The following is a 17,179-nucleotide window of genomic DNA, read 5'->3' on the forward strand; positions in this document are numbered from 1 at the left end:
GATGCATATTAACAGAATATCTCATTAATTCCCTAAATATCACTAAATTGATCAAGTCATTATAAATTTCCATCACCCTAATGAATATTCATCTGCTTCAGATTTTTCAGCTCTATGAAAGTATCTGAAGTTTATGGAATGTTTTAAAACAGCAGCATCTATGTTCAGAGATACCAAGATCTCAACTTAGCTATTTTTATTTCTGACCTCTTTGTATTCACAAGCATCCAAACAGCGTTTGAAGATTTCCATCAAGATTCTTATTTTGAGGAGAATGTGGGCACCTCTCTTCTATACATGAAAGCTACTTTTGCAATCCCATTAAAAAGCAAACAAAGAAATAAAAAACACAACAGAAAATATTTATGCTATGAGCTGTCAAATGTTATCATGTATTGCTACATGTATTGCCAAAATTAGTTTTAGGGCTATAATGCAATTTACAGGATAAGTTAAATGGCTAAAGAGCAAAACAGGCTCTTACTGCGGTCATAAAACAATTATTTCTTTGCTTTGATCTCCTTGTAAGGTATCCTCAAAGCTTTGGTTTTATACAAAGCTTTGTAACACAAAGTGAAGTGACATGATATTTGGCTGGGCATTCCCAGAAATCCTTAAATCTCTTAGCATCTTCTAAATAATGTAATCCAGTAAGTGTAAATACGAATGTTCATCTGAAACTGCACAACAGCATTGGAGTGTTAATCAAGAAAAAAATCATGAGGAAAAGGTGAATAATTATAATATTAAAAGCAAACTAAATTTCTTTCATAATGTTTACAGGTGAACTATCTAGACTATTGTCTATTATTTGTCAAATGAAGTCCATTTTCTAAATATAATCCAGCTTCATATGCAGCAATTCAATAGTATCCACTTTAAAATATTGCTATAATCAGAATGTGGAAGAAAAGTAAAGCACTTAACTTCCAGAACTGCAATTCACAGCACTGTGAAAAATTCACTGGACACTTAAGTAAGTCTGTTGTGCCTTTAAACAAGACAGTCATGTATAAGGCTTTTCAATGCATACACCAAGAAGTAGAGAATAGGTGGAAAAATACAAAAATGCATATACTTTCAAACTTCTGTAATCTTCCTTACACTAAAGCCTTTAAATGGAAAGTTATATTCTGTAAAGCATTCCTATTTATTAGTCTGAACGCAAAAGTCCTTATGTCTTTCCCCTTTTAAGTAGCCATGCTCTAAAGTAAAGCACCATCTCACAGTTGGAAGGCCATTTATCACATTAGAATGTATTTTTTTATAAGTATGATGCTTTCATATTACATTTTGCAATATATAATTACACAGCTTGCCTCTTTCTGAAATTAATCCATATCATATATTTAATAATAGCATACATTTAATGATACAATTTCATTGTCATAAATATTAAAAGCTATATATTATATGCATATATCAAGACTTCTGTAATAAAGATGCTTTAAATAAACAGCACTGATTGAAATTCAAGTACTGATGCTCAACTGATCCTGAAAGTACAGCTAACTGTACAAATAACAAAAAAACTGGTTTTATTGATCCTCATTGTCTAAGATGACAGCACTATGGCATATGAGCAAGGAAGGTGAGCCACTGACAGAAAAGTTCAAACTTTTTTATTTAAGTAATCTGCAGCATTAACTTCTTATTAAAGAAGGTGAAGAGATGAACATGCCCATGACGTGTAACCTCATACATTCTTTCTCTTCACCTTCACCCTGTTCTATGGCAAAGAACACAACAGCTGCCAGACATGGCTCTAAAAGCCCTAAATCTGACCAGAGAAGAGCTCCTTTGCCACAGGGAGTGAGGAAATGGCCATTAGACTGTATTCCAGACAGAGTGAGTCCTCAGAGCAGGCCAGAACACAGCATCACAAAGTGCCAGGCACTACTAGAGTTCATGGGAAATCCTCACTAAGACCTAGGCAGACTCAAAGAGATGATTACATTATGTGAAGGGATGCAGAACAGTCCAGGATAATGAGGGCTCAAAATTGGCTTACATTCATTTTACTCCCACTTTCCACAAGCAGTGAATTGATTGTTCTGCACCTTAGAAATAATAAATTTAGTCTCATGTGAATAGTGTTCTCTTAACTCTTGAAAGTATGTGGCAGAAATTGAGTTACTCTCAAATTGCACTTCTCAGATATGAAATTCAAGAATCCCAGAATGGTGGGAATAAAGTTTAGCACGTAAGTGGGAAGGAATCAGCTGGGGCATTTACAAGCCATGAATACAGAAAGGATAAGTTCAGAAGAGTTGCAGTCAACAATTGCCTTGGCCTGTGGATTTTGATTCTCCTTGGAGGGACTCGGTTACTTTTCTTGTGTGTTAGTACTAATGTAATTAAAAGGCCTAATTCTCTATATTCTGGGAGGAATAGTATTGCTAATTTCTTGCATTAAGCAAAATTAATGTTGGAAGAATATGATAAAGAATGTATTTCTTATTTAGATGTTGTCATGATATATTTTTTGAACTGAAGAACAGAATAGCAGCTAATACTGTGACTAGTTTTTGGAATTCTGTTTCAGATTCATCTTGTGAAGTGTCCTTCTGGGACACTGAAAGAGATAGACTAGGAATTAGAAGATATATTTAGACATAGAAGGTAAATTAAACAAATTAAAAATATCAGGGCAAAAGATCAAGTCATTGTAGGAAATTTGATAAAGTCTATGATCTTGGTTAAGATTATAGCAGTCTTTTCCCCCCCTTCCCTTAAAAATCATCCAAACAAAACAAAATTGATACAGACAAAGAAGTAACTGCAACAAGGTCTTATCTGTGCAATATTAATCTGCATACAGTTCAGACCACAGAATGCAGTGCAAAATCTCTTATTCTGACCTCTGTGGTGGTGAAAAATGACCAAAAGGAGTGAAAAATAAAACAATTTATTTCCAAATTTGTTGTGTCTTTTTCCAAAGCAAAACAGTGCGAGAAGATTCAATGAAAGACAGGAGACGCCAATTTTAAATTTGTGAAAAATGTGCCTTTTCTTCATTAAGTATCTTGTAGTCACTGCAAGAAAGGTTCATATTTGTAGGTGCTTTTATTCAGCAGGGCAATTTAGATACATAAAGCCAAAATGAAATTCAAGTGCTTGTAGGATCATCCATTAAAGGGTGATAAGAATCTCATACAGATTTATCTGCTGGCCTAGAAATCCAGGGGAGGAAGGTATCTGTGAAGATGTTAGCTAAGTACTTATGTCCTGCTGTTCTCTCCATGGGGCAGGATTTACCCTGTTTGCACTGTTGTTGAAACAGCTGAGGTAGAGCTGTGGGTAGTCCTTGTTCCTTGCTTATATTTTAATTATTACTTAGCAAAGTTAAAGTTTACAAAATTACACTTGTAGTTAGCCAGACTGTTCTGCGTCTGCCAGTCACATGCTTCTTGTGTCTCCCTAGACCTTAAAGGTAAGGGTAATAGTAAATTACATATGGTGTAAGTAGATAAACTACATATTTGTGCAGGAAACATAACAGTGTTGCCATGAGTAGTCATGCAATCACAGCAGTGATCTCTACGCAGTGTACTTGCAAACTGAATATGAGTGGAGAATGATGAAAATATGCAAAAATCATATCTGTATATAAGAAACTCGTTTAAACAGATTTCTAGGAGAAAAGTGCATCATACTATTCTTTAAACAACTGTACTTTTGAAAATGTTTGAGAAAGAGTGAATTTTTGGAAATCTGTAGCTAAGTTTTCATTAAGGTGGCCATGATTCATTCCCTTGCTGTGAGGGAGGTAGTTGGTATATGTGGAACATCCTCTTAAGTTGGTGTAGGTGGAACATGCTCATTCTTTTCTACTACTCAACAAAAGTTCCACATTGTGCCTAAGTCTACATTGCTGTCTAATCTTTTGCCAGATTTTTCTATATCACAGATACAGCAGGGAATATCAGAAAAAACCCAGACAAAAGAAATGAATTGAAACCTAGCTAGAGTAACTCTTAACTACAAGTCCCTGAATTGTTACTCGTCCTCTTTGCCTCTTTCTGGAAATTGTGTCTTGCCTGAGGTCCTCTCATACACTTACAAACTGCCAGTAACTCTCTTCTAAATTACCTTATCCAAGATTAAAAGTGTTTCTTCATTCTATTGGCATTAAGTAGTCCTCTTAGTCCTCAAATACTTTTTGTTCTCTTATACATTTTGTAATATCTGTTCCCTGGATGGGCAGGCCACAAAATTCTCACCACAGTGTGTCAGTCAAAGTTCCTTTGGCTGGTGTATCTCACTTAGGCTACTTTTGGTTACAGCCTCAGTAGTCAAGGCAAAAAAGAAAATAATCTGTTACAGTTTGTCTGTTGGTTATCTCCATGAATCAAGAGTACTGTGGATTTTAATTCCAATCCTATTCATATCATACATGAAACTTAGAAATCGGATTAAAAATCCTATTTTCAGTGTAGACAATAAGAAAATTAATTTCTTCCCTTTTAGGAGTAGAATACAACTTGTAGGAACTCAGTGTGTGAACATACAGATACGAGAGAGAGCTCAAAAAGTAGTTTTTCCTGCATATCAGAGGAAGATATTTGGTGTGTTTTAGTGCTGCTTACCATCCATTTAGTGACAAGCAAATTCACGGCATTTTAAATTGAAAGTTGCTTCTGTGAAATCAGTAGTTAAAGTAGGATCAGAGTGTAGAAGACAGTTTTAAACAATTGAAACCTGTTAGAGTTGATAGAGGTAGAAGTTGCAAACCTGTCCTCTGGTATTGTTTGCCTCTTGCTGTTAGTTCCCACTGAATAACATAAAAGTGTGTTGACTCATTTGCTGAATTTTAAGAATGAAGCCATTGTAATGGCATTGCTTATTAGGCTGAACTGCTTTAAATTTTGAAAAAATTGAATATAATCGAGGCTTGATGTACTCCTTTTGTATGAAAAAAGGTCATGTGATACTTCTCTTGCAGGTGGACTTATTTAGCAAATCCGTTCGTCACTTCCATGTTGTACTGAACCACTTTGTAGGGTCTGAGGACTTTCACAGTTTAGTGAAAGCCCAGAAAGGGCATTTTCTGGACCCAGACGAGGTCCAGAGGAAATTTTTGTCATTTATTTTTCAAATAATTATACTTAGAGTGTCTATACCCATACAGACATACGCTTCTGTCAAACTAGAAGCAATAACAAAACAAAACAAAAAAACACCAGAATCTCAGGTTTGCTGAATAATGGTTTTATAGTCTTAGTCATTAATGCATTTTAAACCATATAGGGCATATAATCACTTTTAATTATGTTTTATCAGAATCACCTAGAGGAGTGGCTCCCCAAATGTATTTCAAATACCTGATTTCAACATTAGGAAATTTGTTTTACTTTTCTCTCTTTGCAAAGTTCTGGGGGTTTGGGGTTGAATTCCTTGGAAAGCTTCAGGGGCTGACTGTATGAGGTAGTTCATGCATAGATAATGTCAGATACCATGCTGCAAATAATTAAATATTTCACACTGTGGCTAATGCTTCTGATATTGTATGAAGTGTTCCCTGAAAGCAATGCCTCCTATTTTATTATGTTGGCCCATGATATCAGATGTTTGTGATGTGGCAGTAGAGGTTGAACATTCCCACCAATATTCCATTATATTTTGTTGCTGTGTGACAGATGGCAGCAGAGGGGTAGTCTAACAAAATGGTTTCTGACATGGAAGTGCTATGGAGCAGAAGTATACCACTGAATTTCTTTATATAGAAAAAAAATGCACCCATTGACATTCGTTGATGCATGCTGAACATTTCTGGAGACCAAACAGGGGATGTGAGTGCAATGAGGCAATGGGTGGTGTGTTTCAGCTGTAGTGACAGCAACAGAGGGTCACCTCCACTGGGACAGATTGTTACAAGAGCAGTATACAGGCTCTTGTTCATTGCTGGCAAAAGTGCATTGCTAGTGGTGGTAAGCATGTTGAAAAAGAGTGTTTTGTAGTTGAGAATTTGCTCTATCAAATAGTGTTATTGTGCTCTTCGTTGCTGTTGTGGTTTCCAAATAAATAGGAGGCATTAGTTTTGGAGAGAACTATGTACATAGTGTGGAATTTGACCTTTACAAAACAATTGCAAAGTACATTTGAAATCCCTGTAATAATATCCATGGAAAACGGAGGAGTTGAGAAACAGGAAAGTTTTACTGAGTATAGAATAACAACAATGCATTATGCTGTTATCTTATTACCTGCTATACCTTCCATCTATCTTCCATCAGTTCCTTAAAATAGGTTATTACAATTATGTGCTATTTCATTTTTCCCACCTGGTAGCTTTCTTAGAAATACCCAAAGCAATTGTCTTTCCTCACAGACACTTCATATTCCTTACTGAGATCATCTGTGCTTGTCAGTACTCTTACTCTGGCACCCACGTGTAGGCAGGATTGGAGAAGTACGCTGAGCAAGGAGGGCTGTGGATGAAACCTACTACGGCAGTTTTTTAACGTTAAATAAAGGACTACAAGTTTTCATGTTTACCTATTGCAGGCATCTAATCTACTGGCACAGAAGTATATTTTTTAAAATGCACTGCAGCTTTCCCTTCTTCAGAGAGAACACAGAAATATTAAGGATTTACTCAATTTCCTTGGACCCAGGAAAGCCAAAGTCAAGGCTCACACAGCAGGATTTCAAGTAGGAGTTACGAGTGGAAACTGTAGCTTCTACTTTCTTTGAGCCTCTCTGATAATTTAAAGAAAACTGTGCCATTCAAAATATCATTGCAATCTTATAATCAAAGATTCCTTTATGCTTGGATACCTGAATCTCCTTGGTCAGTACTCAACATTACATCCCTTCCAGGGTGTACAAGTAATTTGTGTTAAGATAATGTCAAACTTACTTTAGAAAACAATAGGGTATGCTTGCAGGGCTATTTGAAATGTAAATTTAGCATGGACTTGTAAAGATTTTTTTAGCAGTCTTTTCTTTTAATATGTGCAATAATTTTATAAGCTGTCTTATTTCATACATTGTTGGTGTCTTTTAGCCAGCTGATGGGTTCCAAGGCAGAGGCATGCGTACATCACATGGGTTTCTGATACTTTTGTAGATACTGCAGTCCCTAGAAAAGTCCTTTTCTGGGCTGTCATGCTTAGATATAATGATGAGATGTTCTGCTTAGGAATTCAGCACACAACATAGACCTAACTGTGGGTAGTGGTGCTCCACCTCTTTTTTTTTTTTTTTTTTCATAAGTAATAGATGTGATATGTTTCACAATGATACGTTTCATCTTATGTTGTTGCTCTCAGATTGCACGTGTGAGAACACACCATCTAGAAAATGATTTACAAACATGGATGCAGCGTCTGACGGCACTTCATTTGTGAAGGAAAAGGCATATGTTTGCCTTGTGGTGTGTGCTCATACATCAAAATCCAATGAAAAGTGCACTGACTATATCAGTGATAGGCCTATTACCAAATAAATAAATAAATAAATAAGAAAGAAAAAAAAGAGCAAAATGCTATATGCTATGTGGAGATAACAGAAAATTTATTGATTCCTTCTGAATGACTTATGGCTATAATGGACAGTATGAAAATCCTAAGCCAGTCTATTTTACGTTTGTAAATAATTGACTAAGAACACAGTTCTAAAGTGGAATCAGATACGTACAAGGAGAGAACTGTGGAAGCTGTATCTATACAGTACATAGCAATCTTTTCACAAAGTTAAAATAAACTTTTCCATTGTTGCAACTACCCTTAGCTCTACTATAATTTTCACTTCAGATATACTGTAATCTCTGAGCTCCTTCTTTGTGTTTTGTATGATGACTGTTAATTGCTTATATCACATTTATTTTTATTCTTGATGTATTACCAGAATGTTGCTAATATCTTATTTACTGTTCTGACCAATTTGAACAGCTTTCTACATGACTCTTCCAGGAATGTCTAGTCTTTTCTCCTCTGGGTGTATCTTCTGTTTTGTCTGTCTGCAATACAGTCTTTTATCTTTGCTTCTGACTGTTTGTTTTTTTATTTAAATTCCGTGTTGCGTGATTCTACATGAGTTTGTTTTTTTATTTAAATTCCGTGTTGCGTGATTCTACATGAGTGCCTGGGTGTATAGTAACGTTAGTGCACAGGTTGAAGATGGGGACCCTCAATGTCCTAAAGAGGTGCCTTTGAGACACTCACAAGCCTCCTGGCTTCAAACACACATAGGGCCACTTATATCCTTCCAAAGTTCAGGTTGCCACCAAATGGAGAATTCTATCCTTTTGCTAGTGATAAGCATTTTCACTAGGCTTCTGATCTGGCTCTTAGTTTGTGTACCTGTTTAATTAGCTAGATCAGGGACTGATCCTGCTGCAACCTGATTTTTATTTATCATGGTTTACTTTCTGGGTCATATTCCTAGTCCGCTCTATGATGCAGCTGTAAGATGCAAGTATGAGCATAAGCAAGATGGAGGAGCAAAAACTGAAGTTGGGTGAGAGAGCAGAAGGGACCTCTTCTTCTGGCAGTTGCCCCAGTTTATGATGCAGTTTAACTGTCCTGAGTTCCAAACCCAGGGAGAGACAGCACATAGGAATGGCTGACTTGCACAGGGGTAGGAGTCTGCCAAAAACGTGATTGGCAACACCATTCATCTTTATATGGTGGGAGCTTCTGGCTCTCTATTCAGTTTCTATTGACAAGCTCCATCTTAAATGTGGGAAAGGTATGTGAGGACTGACAACTCAGCTGTATAATGTTGCTCATCCCCACTGCAGAGCATTCAGTGGTACAGGTTACAGAAAGGACTCTGGGTAATGTAAACTGGCATAATTAAGCACCTTATAGATGATAAGCGTAATTACCCAAGCCCCCAGGTAGAGGTAGCCATAACATTTGCCAAACAAAAATTCAGGTAATTGGAAGATCTGGTTGAGCACATTTAGAAATTTGCATGTTGGATTTAAGAATCTCAGATTCAGTCCTTCTAGCAGATTTCTTGTTAGATTTCCAATTGGAAGCTTTGTTCAGCAGGACTTAGGTTTTCAACCAAATACATGAAAACCACTGAGATTTGTCCTTGGGATCTGCCACAGGAGTAGCATTTCTGGATAAATCAGGATATCTTCTGTACTGCAATGTGAAAGATTTATGTGAGGTTCTCTAAGCAACTGAAATCACCTTACTAAAACAGGTAATGCCTCTGTGCAGGGTCTATTTGAGACTGTGACTCAAAGTCACCCTGATCTAATTTACCTGAAATCCTGAGCATGCATATAGTGTTACGGTTGGGGTCATAGGTGATGTCTGATTTGTATAATAAATCCTAATCTGTTCAGTAAAAATAAAGGCAAATAACCTTAACAGTACAGAATCTGAACTAGAAAGGACAGCTGATGGCTAAACAAAAGGACTGTGGTAAACGGATGGTAAATAAATTTTGTACTGTTTAATTGTGCGGTTGATTTTGGCAAAGCTGAAAAATGGAAAGCGTTGCAGAAGCTTAACCACTGGTCAGCTGCCACTTACGTTCTGTCACGTATAACTCCCTTTTGTGATATTTTTATTGTTAGGCAGAAGCTAAACCGTATTTAGGAATAAATACACATCAAATACTGAAGACAGAGCTTTCTAGAAATGTTGTAATTAAATACAGACTCAATGCTTCTCATTTTAGAATGTTTACATAAATCTATATATGTTAGTGTATAGAAATGTACATATAAATTCCTTAAAGTTTGCCCTGGAGCGATGTGGCAATTACCTGGTTATGATTTTTACATGTTAGTTTTTGCAGATGATTTATCTGATTTATTTGGCTATTAAAGGCATATTTTCCTTCTTTCTTCTTTTTTCTTTTTTAATGCTTTCACAACAGAACACAGATAGCATATGTAACAGTGCATTCCTGTAATTATGAGGGGGGAAGCACAGACAAGAGCAGACAACAAGTAGCAAGAGCTGAAGGTGAGGTAGCTATTCATTTCATCTGTGAGGAGGAGGTGGTGGGGAACAGCATGAAACCCGGGCAGAGATGTGGCCAGAGTGGCAACTAGAAAGGATATTTTTATCAGCATTGTTTCAAACCAACTCTAACAGTAAGTATGAAAAAAGGAAAAGAAGCCTTTGCGGTAGTGAACCCTGACTGAATTTTGAAATACTTCTTAATAATGTGTGGGAAAGGAGCTACATCTTTGCGGAAGCAATCGGAGCATGTTCTGAATGTGTCCTGCTCACCTGTTTGAGTGGAATTAGATATCCAGTGACACTTCTTGATATGTTTAGTAATTGAGAGTTCGTGGTTATGAATTTGCAAATAAAAAAGCATAGTAACTTAAAGTGTTGTTGAAGTACTTTGTAATGTGGTCTATGCTAGACATGAAACCCCTCCTTTATAAACTAATCTGAGTGCCTATTCCATCCATTCTTTGTCTGAAAAGTAATCAAAGATACAGATTATGTAAGTCTTTAATATTCATTGTGATTTACCTCTGCAAGATTCAGCTGGTTTGCTTTGTGATTGTTTTTCCAAAGGAAATGATGCATTGTAATCAATTTACTGTGTGCAGTTTTAAATGTCAGGGACATTTTTGTTACTTAGCAGACTCATTCAGAAAGGGACGATGCAGACTTTTTGAAATAAGGCTATTTTAAGGATTAACTTCTGAGATTCAGCATATCTCAGCACAGTATTATTGTTTGCTCTGTGAATTTAAAGTGGAGTGGTGTTTTAGGCAACAGTTAAGATTCATGAACTGAGGTATATTATGACATTTTTTTTCATTGCATTGCTGCTTTTCTGACGGTTCTCTCAAATGCTATAACTGTGACCACTTTTGAGTATTGACACTGTTTGAAAGTTCTCGGGAAACAGTAAATGTTTCCTTATTACAGAAATATGTATTTGAGTGTATAATTCAATTAAAATGTCATAATCATAAAATGTTTAAAAAGCAAACTGTTCTTTGCACTAATTTGAAAAACAAAGAAGTTTTTAAATGGAACTCTATGTAGCTTTTGTAGATATTTAGGCCTCTCTTCACTGTTGGTTGAGTTTATTTAAAGAGCTTTTCTAGTCACCTTTGAACCCAAATGATTTCTCCAGATGTACAGAAGTGAACAATGTAAAAATCTTGCTGCTTCAGCAGAACAGGATCCAGCTGGCAGGGAACTGGATCTGCAAGTCATTGGTTACAGCTGTGTTTCGATTTATGTGATGGTTGAAAAAATAAATTACTGGATTAAATGGCTAGAAAGAGGACTCTTTGTTTAGCCCTTGTGTGGGGACTGAAAGTGTTTATGGTGCTGTTTTCTGCAGAGCCTTTGCAAAGTAAGCTGGACAAATAGACTTATTCAAAACTTCTCCGAAATGTTGCGCATTCAGCTTTATTTCTTTGTAGAAGAAACTGCGTGTTTTTGTGTAATGCTGTCAGCCAGCAACCGTTTTTAAGGTCTCCTCGCCTTTGAGAGTGGCGGTAGCATTTTAGCAATGTCTCTTAGGCATTGCAGTTTATCACTGGAAGTCAGTTTCCTTTAGTTAAAGGTTTTTAAATGCAATTCTTGGCATGCACACAAATACTTGTAGGGATGCTTTCAAACTCATAACGTTCTAATAGGTTTAATATTTCAAGTTTGCATACCCCTTACCTTTTGCTTTACATAATAATGTTGATGTAACTGTAAATCTGGTGCACAGTAATGTACAGAGTAGGCGCAGCGAAATCAGAAACTAATGCCAACTGGTTGGATTATTGTGTATCTTATTTTAAGGTTCTAATGATGTAGGTGAATAATTTTGTCGAGGTTCTGATTACATCTTATTATACAATTCTGCAAGGATTTACATGCTCAATTTTATCAAACTATTCCACTGATCTTGCTGAGGGTGTATTGTGCATAGAGCTCATCACAGCTTTGTTGGAGATTTTGCAAAGAAGCATGTTAATTTTTTGCACCTTCTTTCTGAGGACACTGTCCTGTGAGGCCCGGTGAGCTGCCTTTCCTACTGAAGGTAGCTTGAGTTGAAGGAGTTCAGATGTCAGTTCTTGCTGTGGAGTCCCAACCGAAGTCATTGGGCATTTTGCCACTAGCTTCTTTTATGCTACAATTTCACCTCTACTACTGGATTTAAATGCCTTTGCTTATAATAAATATCACAAGACACACAAGCGATTTCTCTTAAGTAGCTCAACTGCCTGTGAAGTGAGAGGATACCAAATGTGACTAAAAGGTTTGATACCGGACCAACAGTAGTTTTAAAGTCTGCTTGCAGATGCTATGGAAAGATAAATAGTAGCATATAACTTTCAGTCATGACAGACAGTGAGCATATAGTGCATTTTTTAAAGCTTTAGCTGGCTTTCAACGTAATAGATTGCAAAGCCAGGAGCTTTTCAGCACTTATATCTGTTTATTCAGCAATATTTCCTAGCAATTATTTTAGGCTGACCGTTTAGTTTCATTTTACAGCCATAAAGCAGTCAGTAGCTGTAGCTGGGTATCAGTTACATTCTATTTATTAAAACATCTCTAAAATAGTGCATAAACATGCATGGCTCTGGATATGATTAGATTCTAATTGTTGTTCTGTCGAGATCTTATTACTTTTCTGAAAACATTTAGCACAAAACATTTGCAAAGGATTGCCTTTATAAAATCCTACAAAACGCTGACCAAGGAGAGCTAAATACCAGAACAGGAGTTTTTTCCCCAAGTCAAAAATGAAATCAGACAAGTTGGCCAAATTCCATCATAAGCCACCCTCAGAAATACCAGAGAGAGGCTTAAAATATTTTACATTGAATATTTCCCCTCCCCCCTCCCTTTTTTATTGTTGTCCCCAAGCAGCATTATTACATTGAGAACCATGCGACAGAAAGTCGTGGTGATGCAGAATAAATAACCATAATGTATCAAAAGCAGACAAAGGTGTGATTGATCTGTCTGGAATTGGCAGACTCTTTCGCTGTGTCAGGCTGTTTCTTTGATCAATGAAGGTATAGCCTCTGACCCTTAAAAAAAATCGATGAGATTGATTGAAAGGAGAGAGAGAACTATGAGAATGCAGGACAGCTTTAACCTTCACTGTCTAGAAAATTTAAAATATTCCAGTTTTGCAGGCATTGAGCCTGCTATTTTGTATTTTCTTATTAAAAAGGTTCTCTTTTCCCTAGTCTTCTTTTGAAACTTCTTAAAACAAGGCTTTCTGAATGTTTGTCAGAAATGTTTCTCTTCAAACCACACTGTTAATTAAAACAGGAGGGCTTCCATCTATGGAACAGACTTTTACCTTTAATTAATAGAATAATTTCTGTTTATTAACTCTGACTCTTATTGAATGTACATGTAACCAAGAAATAGTGCTCAGGAACATAGTTCAAATAATTTCAGAGAGAATATCCATCTGAAGTTACTTGAATTGCCTTATTTACAGGAGCAGGCCCACTGTCAATTGCAACAAAAATATGGAACTTCAGGAAATAAACAACATATTTTGGTGAACCTGTTCCATGTAATCTTGAGTTTTTATCAATGAGATATTATATACTCATATACCCATGTTTTAAGGAAATAGTGAAAATGTCATTGGAACATTTACAAAGTTAGAGTTTTAAAATACTTGCTCAGGAGCAGACTGACAATGCAAACGTGCATGTTTGTTCAAAAGCAGCTATATGAACAGTTGTTACTTCATTTTAATATCAGGCCCTTTTTTTTCTTTTAGTGGTTTCCTTTCAGTAACAGTGCAGGATATCAGTACTTTTAGTACTGCTTGATCAGATGGGAATTTCAGCCAAGCACCGTTAATAAATAGGGGAAATCTGGATTCAATGTTTTTAAATAAGAAATGAAGAGGTAGATTTCTGTGATGGATCAGGGACGAGATAGATGTGGAATATTTCTGAAGTCTTTATCCCTTTGATGTTCCTATGCAGAGGTGAAGGAGGTATCAGGAACAATCAGATACAGCATATGCATAGCTGCTGGTCACTCTAACCGCCTCCTAACTTAAATGTTACAGTTAAGGAAGCTAAAATGGTTTTCAAACGGGTATCCTTTTCATGTGCACTGTGATGAAGAAACTATTTCTTCTGGCAGAAGAGGGATGGGGGTGTTACCCTCCCGCTGGAGTGCACAGAAAATAGGAAGATGAAAACTGAAAAATCAGAATAATGTTTGATACTGCACTTTCCCCTTTATCTAGGACACACTGTGATTCTGCTTAGTTCTCATCATCCCATTCCTTCAAGATTATTTTTTGTTATTGCAGAGAATCCTTATCTTTCGCACAAAGTTTATGTTAATCCTTCAAATCACCTTATTCTTGCTGCCTAAGAAACAAAAGGCTCATCCTGTGTTTGGGTGGGTTTTGGCCTCTGACATCCACATCCAGCCTCAACACTCCTCCTTGTCTGTCCACAAGTATTAATCCAGGAAATACTTCTTTAAATCTTTTCTTTCTTTTCCTTTTTCTGCTGTTCTTGTTCCTTTCTTCCTGTACACAAGCCGCATCCTTACAGTGTGGATGTGAATGCTGTCCCCTGGTGGATGATGCTTAAAGTCTGAACTGCTGCCTGCAAAACGGAGGGGCACCCTTCAGCTAGCAGCTCGATGTGCCGTCTGGCGCATCGCATTCATTTTGCATTACTAAAGGGCAGTATTAAGGTTTTTTTTGTATCTCATCCCACTGTCAGCTAAACCCTTCCCAGAAACGATGTGAAGTTGAGGTCATTTTTTTCCATCTGCGAGGGGTCAGTTCCTGCAACAAAGCAGTTTCTGGCTGAGGCATAAGCCTGTTTAAAGAGTGTTGATGCTTGCCGCTGAATCATTTTGAAGACCAATATTTTATATTCCCACTAATGACAACAGCTGGATGGTGAAACACAGCCATCAATCTCCAGTAATAGCCCATCCTGGCTCTGCTGGGGCAGCTCCAGCATGGTGAGGGTGGCATGCATCTCTGCCCTGGCAGGTGCCATTCCACAGACACATCCCCTGGCATTAGCCTCTGTGGGGAAACACGTATGTGCTGCCTCGGTCTCATACTCACTCCTAGCACTTCCAGGAGCAAAAATCCCTCCCCAGAATATCATTGTCATGGCACAGGGGAAAATTCTGCTATCTGGCACTCACAGCACTGCATGGGCTGAGGCTGTGTACTCTCTCCAGCTGAAAGGCAGCTCCATGGTTAAAAAAGGTATGGTTGTGCTTGGAGTCCGAGGCAGTGGGTACACACAGAGGTGGAACTGTGAATGTAATGGGCTTTCTTTGATTATTAGCATTTGAGTCTATCAGCAGAATAAATCTGAGACTGAAATTCTGCATACTTGCTACCTATCTAGCAGTTCTTGGATTCCTTCTTCCCTCCAAAAAATGGGAAGAGGGATATGTGACAATTACTACAGCATTTTTTTGAACAGCTTTTTGATCTTCTCAGGACTTACTCAGGATTTTAAATCAATGAAATGCAATCTTCAGACAGTGGTATTTACATGCAAGATTTTAAAGTGGCACTGCTTGTATTCAAAGCTGATGGCTCTTTTCTCCATGCGTTGCTTGTGGATTTACTGTGTTGTGAATACATGAGGTGAATGACTGGACAATTCCATGAAATTTGGCCACGCATACAAATATGTATTTACAACTTTTTTCACACTTACCCTCAGCTGGAAATGGATTTTCCTAGTAGTTGATTAACAAGCAGTAAGTTGTTACTAACTAGGTTGAGGGCAAGAAGAGCTGTGTGGTATTGGATTAGTGGAAGGAGCGAATGGCTTCAGATTAATTCAACTAGTCTTCTATTTGTAATCTCCAAGGAAACAGCTGAGTTGAATGTTAATTAAACAGCAGTCTTTGATCCACCCAGCCACTCCCGGAGGCATGATAATAATATATAAGCGCACACACAGCAAATATATAATAGGTGCATTTAAAGGAGTGCATCTCACCTTGCCATATTCACACTCAAAACAGTATCTGCTGACCTGTTCTGATGTCTTTTAAATAGGGAAAGAGAAAATAGAGAAAAAGGCTAAGTTAAACTTGGATAATCTGGAAGGTAGAGCAGCAGAGCAAGTATGAGCTCCCATTTTGAGGATGTAGAAGGGTTAATGATTAGAAGAGTGGAATCAGGAAAGACCTTAAGCCCAGTTCTATGACAGTGGTAATTGAGCTGATTGATTACGACATCTCGTTTCAGACGACTATTGATTTAATCTAGTCTGCAGTCCCATCGGTCCCAGAGGTGCTCCCAAGTGAGGCTCAGCACTTGAACCTGGGTACTCTTCCCTACTCACCGTGTGGATATAAATTTCCAGAATCTGCAGCCATTTACGATTTTCACTCATCTTTATGCTTTTATTCAAATGCTTCTAATTTTGGCAGTGTTATGTTCTTAACCACTGAAGGGGCAGAGGCTGGGAAAATGAGATGGCTCAGAAAGAAGAGGTGGATTTTTTCTTTTTTCTTTTTTCTTTTTTTTTTTTCAAAAGAAAACAGAAAAAAAAGCAAGACAGAGAACCAGGGCAATGTGTCTAGTATTTGCATCTGTTATTTCTGATTCGCAGAGCTAGCAAAGGCTGCTCTTGGAGGCAGTTCACAGAGCTGTATCAGTAGGCAGTTTGCTGTACGCGCATGTTCAATTATTAAAATAGTAGACTTTTTTTTCTGTCTGATAGCCATAGCAGGGTCATGACATTAATTTATCCAGGGTATTGTGGGTAACTATACAGAAAAAAAAGCATAAAGGGCACAGATGCTGGAGCAGCAAAAAATGGATGGGTCTGAGCAAAAGGAGATTAAGAGGCAATGACCAATATAATGTACGTATAGCAGTAAGAAGCCGGCATCCGTCACAGACTATTGATGGCACTAAGTATTTTAAGCCATGCCGTGCATGTGTTAATTTTTTATGTTTTTATACCTCTGTAAATGCTAAGATGAATGCTGTAATCCTGTATTTTCTCAGTTTCCCAAATCTGATTTCAGTCTTGCTTTTCTTGTCTCATGCTTGGCGCTCTCCTCTCACTCTGTCTCTGCCTGTGGGTGTGTGTCTGTCTGTGTCTTTCTTTGCCTTTCCCTCAGATCACAAACTTAACTGTTTCCTAATTGTCTACTTTCTTCTGTTCTTTCTTGGAGACTTTAATTACCACTACGACAACTGCTCATAATCATATATGAACCGGGCTCAGGGCAGGCACCCCGCATGGTGC

The sequence above is a fragment of the Excalfactoria chinensis genome, chromosome 1 (assembly GCF_039878825.1).
Source record: "Excalfactoria chinensis isolate bCotChi1 chromosome 1, bCotChi1.hap2, whole genome shotgun sequence".
NCBI classification, from domain to species: Eukaryota; Metazoa; Chordata; class Aves; order Galliformes; family Phasianidae; genus Excalfactoria; species Excalfactoria chinensis.